The sequence below is a fragment of the Terrapene carolina genome, unplaced genomic scaffold (genome assembly GCF_002925995.2).
Source record: "Terrapene carolina triunguis isolate 2854851 unplaced genomic scaffold, T_m_triunguis-2.0 Scaffold93, whole genome shotgun sequence".
NCBI lineage: Eukaryota > Metazoa > Chordata > Testudines > Emydidae > Terrapene > Terrapene triunguis.
In genome coordinates, this window is record NW_020664444.1 from 14,917,020 (window position 1) to 14,923,787 (window position 6,768).

Sequence of the window (6,768 nt, forward strand, 5' to 3'; positions counted from 1 at the left end):
ACTGACAGCTTAAATCTGCAAAAACATAATGAAGAATGAAAACCATCACTTTATATTCCTTATCCAGTTGGTCCGAGCCAAGGTTCTCATCTCACGCTGAGATGGAGGGAGAGCAGGACCCAGGCTCAAGTTTCTTTAAATCAAGAAGACTCAGGGAATTGGAATGGAAGGGAGTGAGGACAAAGACCACCTACCCTCCCCCATCCTCCAAATGTAATTGGATCCACTTGGACAGACTTATGCAGAACTCTAATCACTTCAGCTGGACTCCAGGCAGGCATAAGTATCGGTCTGTACAGATTTCAAAGCCAAATCAGAAATTAAATAAGGCCCTTATTCTCCAAAGACTTATGCACATGCTTAAATTAATGCATTGGGAGTAGTGCCATAGGAGTCCAGGGGAAAAAAAGAGATTTGTGGGCGTAGGGAATGAATGGAAACATTTTCTAAAGATGAACAGTTATAGCAAATTTGTTCTAAGGAAAAACTGTGTAAGTGAAGAAAAGACATAAGGTCTAAAAGGAAATGAGTAGTAGGAGATAATTTTACCTCGGTATTTGGGATTGGTGAGACCAATACTGGAATACTGTGTCAAGTTCTGGTGTCCATATTTTTAAAAGGATGTTGAAAAATCTAGACTCTCTAGAGGGTATAGAAAAGAGCCAAAAAATGATTTGAGGACCGGAGATAAAGGCCTTACAGTGAGAATTAAAGAGTTCGATCTGTTTAGTTTATCAAAAAGACGACTGTGAGGTGATTTGATTACCTTCACAGAGAGAAAATCCTGGGTACTAAAAGGTTCTTTAATCTAACAGAGAAAAGCAAAACAAGAAGAAATAGCTAGAAGCTGAAGCCAGACAAAAATCAAGTTAGACACAATTTTTTAACAGTGAGAGTGATTAACCACTGGAACGAAGTACAAAGGGAAGTGATGGACTCTCTGGCTCTTGATGTCTTCAGATCAAGAATGGATGCCTTTTTTGGAAGATCTGCTTTAGACAAACACGCCTGTACTGAGCCCAATTATTAGTAACTGAGTGAAATTTAATAGCCTGGGACACATAGGAGGTCAGACTAGATGATCTAATGGTCCTTTCTAGCCTTAAAAGCTATGAAAATCTGTGAGCTGCTGAAAGAGAATAAGGAAAGTAGGGGGGAAGCAAATACGGAGTTGCTTGCTTTCCCCAGTACAGTAATCTGAATCAGTGATTTCTTGGTGCTTTGACTACTAGTAGTTATTTTTGAAATCTGAGTTCTTGACTGTTGTCCCTCCCCACCCCCTGATGTATCAATCACCATCAATTTCTATTAGATACACGTCTGGGAATGTTCCATCAGTCCAGATACCTAGATGGGTCCCATCACTGCAGTAGCTAAGTGCTCCCAAACATTTAAGGACCTATCCTCACAACACTCCTGTGAGGTAGGGAAGGATTATCCCATTTTATTGCTGGGAAAACTAAAAAGCGAAGAGATTAAGTGACTTGTGCAAAATCAAACAGGAAACCTTTGACACACCTGGGAATGGAGGCCAGCTATCCTGAGTTCCAGTCTAAGACCAGGGGAGGGAGGCATGCAGGTCTGCCTGCCTTTTTTTCCTCTCTTGCTCCAGACCTGCAAGCCTCACTCATTAGGAGGAATTCGGCAGTGATTCTGCAGCAATGTTTACAGGCTCCTTCCTGCTCTGGGTGATGAAGGATTTTGCTCGTGTGTGTGTGTGTGTGTGTGTATGTGCTATGTGAGACTTTAAAAGCCCGTTGAAACAGGAACACAGCACAATCCTTTCTCTTCAGAAACAAGGGCACTTCCTTAAAATGAATATCACATGGCAGGGAGAAGACTCCCTTCTAAAGAATTGAAACTGAGGGGGGCTGGGAAAAGACAAGAGGGAAGGGAAACTAACTAGATAGTGCTTGCAAGAATGTCGAGGGGATATTTTCATCCTCAGTGAAATCATTTTCCTTGGAACTGTTAAATTGCAACAGGGGCTCTGTCTCAACCTGGAAAATTTACATGAGAAAGATGCCCAGCACATGATGAAAAAGATTTTAAATGTCTTAATTGTGAAAGGCACTAGCAAAGTCCATCATGAGGGAGAAACTTTAAAAACTGCCTTAAAGTGAACCCCATGTGATTCAAGCCTTGGCGAGGGATTTCCCCCAATTACAGCCATTAGTGTTCCTGCAATCCCTAGTGTAGACAGGCACCACCATTACTTCTACTGGGGTAAGCTTCTCCTGTGCAAATATTGGTCAGGCCTTTCTACACTAGGGGTTACTCTCAACTTTCCAAGATCCTCCCTCCACCTGCCCAGGGAGGGAACATTAGTGCTGAGAGTGACATCCAAGGTCCTCCCTCCACCTGCCCATGGAGGGAACATTAGTGCTGAGAGTGACATCCGGCCCCACGCTAGCTAAAATCAGGGCAAATCTCCAGACTAGATGAGGCCTGAGTCACCTTCCCAAGTGAGTGAGACTTGGTAGCTCTGAAGAGCAGGGGCAACAGCAAGACAGGTGTCAGGAAGGAAGACAGTTAAATCACAATCCTCCTCCATGAGCAAAGGCTAGGAAACTTCAGCTCCCTGAAATTAGCATAGCATGTGAACTTCTTGGGCAATACTGCACACTAGCATCATGTGGATGTGATCGTGTCTGGAGACATTGTTTTTCTTACAGTCTTGGATTTTGAAACCAAGAGAATGCTCCGTGAACTTTTACTCCACAAGGGCACCATCCCGTTCCCATTGAAGACAATGGGAGTCTCTCCACTGACTTTAATGAGAGTTGGACTGATCTAGGAGTTAGAACTTCTAATTTAAAACAAGCAAGAGGAAACTCTGCCACTGACTTAGCATGTGAGCTTCTTGGGCAATACTGCACACTGTACAAGTGTAGCAGTTCCACAGCCTCCGACAGACCTCAAGGAATGACACTCGAGGATATAAATAATACTTCATCTTTATATAGCACTTTGCAATATGAATGAATCCCCACAAAACCCCTAAGGGATCAGTTTAAAACAGAGGACAGTTGTACTGTTCATATTTTTACCCAAGGGCAGGGAAGTTTATCCTTCAGGAATACAAGCTTTACAGGCAATCAGTCCTGAAGGAAATAGTGGATATGGTCAGAGGGTCTGACATACGAAGCCTCACGTAGAGGAAACAAACCAGAGGAGCTCTAAGCCTAGCAAGGCAAAAGTAAACTGCAAAGGGGAGAGGGAATGACTTTTCTGTGCCCATTTTTGGCCAACATTTTCTGTAGCACTGTTCCCTTGTTCATATGCACCTTTTTCCACCAGGAGCTAAACTGACTCCCATGGGATCAGAATTTAGTCCTAAGGGAGTCAGCCAGACACTCCTTGTGTCTCCTGAGTGATGATCCAAACTGGAAGGCTCTGCTATATGCGGACTTCTCCCTAAAGCATTTCATGCACACACCAGACCCTGACACCCCCCACCGCAACTAGAGGATGAGAGCAAGGCAGATGGATTCTGCCCAATTCAGGTTTACAATGAGTTTTCCAGTTCAGCTTGAAAGTGGCTTGCAATTAAAAATAATTGAATTTACACCTCTCTTTACTGTGTCGCTAACATGCATAGAGAAGGCTTGCAAATGTTTTTTGTTTGTAAGTCTCTTTCCTGATTTTTTATCCTATTACACACGCCAGCTCTTGTCTATCCTATTTTATTGGACTCTGGGTGACTGGAGAACAAATGGGATCATGACATCACAAATAACATCACGAAGTATGGGCTGGATGAATGGACTATAAGGTGGAAAGAAAGCTGGCTAGTTCATCGGGCTCAACGAGTAGTGATCAATGGCTCCACGTCTAGTTGGCAGCTGGTATCAAGCGGAGTGCCCCAAGGGTCAGTCCTGGGGCTGGTTTTGTTCAATATCTTCATTCATGATCTGGAGGATGGCGTGAATTGCACCCTCAGCAAGTTTGCAGATGACACTAAACTGGGAGGAAGAGTAGATACGCTGGAGGGTACGGATAGGATACAGAGGGACCTATACAAATTAGAGGATTGAGCCAAAATAAATCTGATGAGGTTCAACAAGGACAAGTGCAGGACAGAAGACTCACATGCACTGCTACAGACTAGGGATCAAATGGCTAGGCAGCAGTTCTGCAGAAAAGGATCTAGGGGTTACAGTGGACAAGCAGCTGGATATGAGTCAACAGTGTGTCATTGTTGCCAAGAAGGCTAACAGCATTTTGGGCTGTATAAGTAGGAGCATTGCCAGCAGATCGAGGGATGTGATCATTCCCCTTTATTCGGCACTGGTGAGGCCTCATCTGGAGTATTGTGTCCAGTTTTGGGCCCCACACTACAAGAAGGATGTAGAAAAATTGGAAAGAGTCCAGTGGAGGGCAACAAAAATGATTAGGGGGCTGGAGCACATGATTTATGAGTAGAGGCTGAGGGAACTGGGATTATTTAATAGGCAGAAGAGAAGAATGAGGGGGGATTTGATAGCTGCTTTCAACTACCTGAAAGGGGGTTCCAAAGAGGATGGATCTAGACTGTTCTCAGTGGTACCAGATGACAAAACAAGGAGTAATGGTCTCAAGTTGCAGTGGGGGAGGTTTAGGTTGGATATTAGGAAAAACTTTTTCACTAGGAAGGTGGTAAAGCACTGGAATGGGATACCTAGGGAGGTGGTGGAATCTCCTTCCTTAGAGGTTTTTAAGGTCAGGCTTGACAAAGCCCTGGCTTGGATGATTTAGTTGGGGATTGGTCCCACTTTGAGTAGGGGGTTGGACTAGATGACCTCCTGAGGTCCCTTCCAACCCTGATATTCTATGATTCTATGAAATGACAAGAGATGGAAGTGTGAGCAAATACAAAGGGGAAGAAATTTTATTTGGACTACTTGGGGCAGATTGTGACCCCCTTGCTCACAGCAAACAGAACCGTACAGCATGAGTAATCTCATTAAAGTTGATAAGACTCCTTGTGCAGTAAGGCATTACTCAGCGTGAATAAAAAGAACACCGGCTAACCCTACGCTTTATATGTTTGTTTTTGTATACACCGATATATCTCAAACTCCTGACAAATACTTAGGAGAAAAGCTCTCCCTTTTTTTAAAGATACATATAGTTTCAACTGATCACTGAGAAAAGTCCCACCCCATTTCTCTTATCCTCCAAGGAGTCCTCTAGCAAAAAGTAGTAAGAAAAGACTTGACATTTCTTCAGGAACAAACAAGCCAAAACCCCAATTCATTAAAAAAACCCTTTCAGGCCTTCTTTGTGCATCACAAAGAATGAAAATGGTCCAAACCCATTTCTTCCCCCACCATTGCTAGGCCTTTTCTAGAATCTAGCTTTCCCTGAAGCCTGGCGTGATAGGAAAATCGAGATTTCAACAAAGACCTGAAAGTGAGTCATCTCCTCTCAGCCTCCCTCTCTAATTGCTCTTGGACTCTCTCTCTGTATTTTTTCTTAATACCATAGAAGGCAAACATTTCAGAGCCTTTGGATGAAATCACTTCCTGCCAGCCTGTGACTTGTTAGCTTTCAGTTTTGTTTTCAGTCCTGCGAACCACTTTCTCCGGAGCTGTTATATTGCATTGCTAGACTGATCTTTTCCAGTTACCCATGGAGGAAAAGAGGAGATTCCCCACTTTTACAGGGGGACAGTTATAAAGGAGTTTATAAATAATATGCCTCAGGATTCATCCAGATACTGACCCCTTCTATGACCCTTTTCAACACTTTGGCAGTGCAAACAGATTGTAAAGCTGATTGATTCAGTTAGCTGAGGATTCCTTGACTCAGGGGAGTCCTTAGATGGTACAGAAATGACACCTAATGTTTTCCAATTTGAAAGAATTTGTACATCTAAACGTGGACTTTCAAAGACACCTAAGGTATTTGGAGGCTCAAGCATCCGAATCACTTAAGAGTCTTTGAAAAAATCTCATCCCTTATTTACTTGTCATTGTTCATGCCACTTACTTTTTGCATTTCTCTCCTGCTGGACAATGATACTAAACTAGTCAGTTCCACCTCTGTTTATAGTAATTTTCACTTTCCTGCCTTAGTTTGTTGCAAGTGTTTGGGTTGCAGGCCTTCAGGGGAATGTTTATTTATTTGCTTTGCTCTTAAAACACTTGCCACTGGGATTGTTTTATATTTTGTGCAGACATTTTTCTGTAATGGTCTTAGGTTTCATAAAAGCTTCATTCTACAAATGAATTGCCGTCACAGTGTCCTTTCAATTGTGTAAGTGTGTCTAGTGACTATGATAGGTACATACAAATTACAATAGAAATGACACTTAGCAAAGCTATTGGTATTTCAAAATCATGTAGTGAGTATGCGCAGCACATAAATAAGAAACAGTGTGAGCAAAGCAAAAAATCCCTTCAAATAAATAGTTATCTCTACCCCCAGATCATCTTTACTGTCTTTGTAAACACTTCATTTCCTCTATTTTCCAGTTTTTATATCCACTAGATATTTAAGGTTTTTCTTGTTCTGTATTAAGCAGCAGATGTTGTTGGGCACTGACCAAAACTGCTCTTTTTATGGCTAATTCTGATCTCTTTATACCAGTGTAACTCCATGGAGTTGTTTTATACCAGCATAAGTGAGATCAGAACGGGGTTTACATATTTAAGTCCACATAATACATAGTTAATTGAAGTACTAGGCACATGTACAAGTATCTGAACTGATCTCTCAATGGGTCATACGTACCAATATTCAATTGCGGAGAAGCTCCTTTTGTACCCTTTTTGTAAACAATAA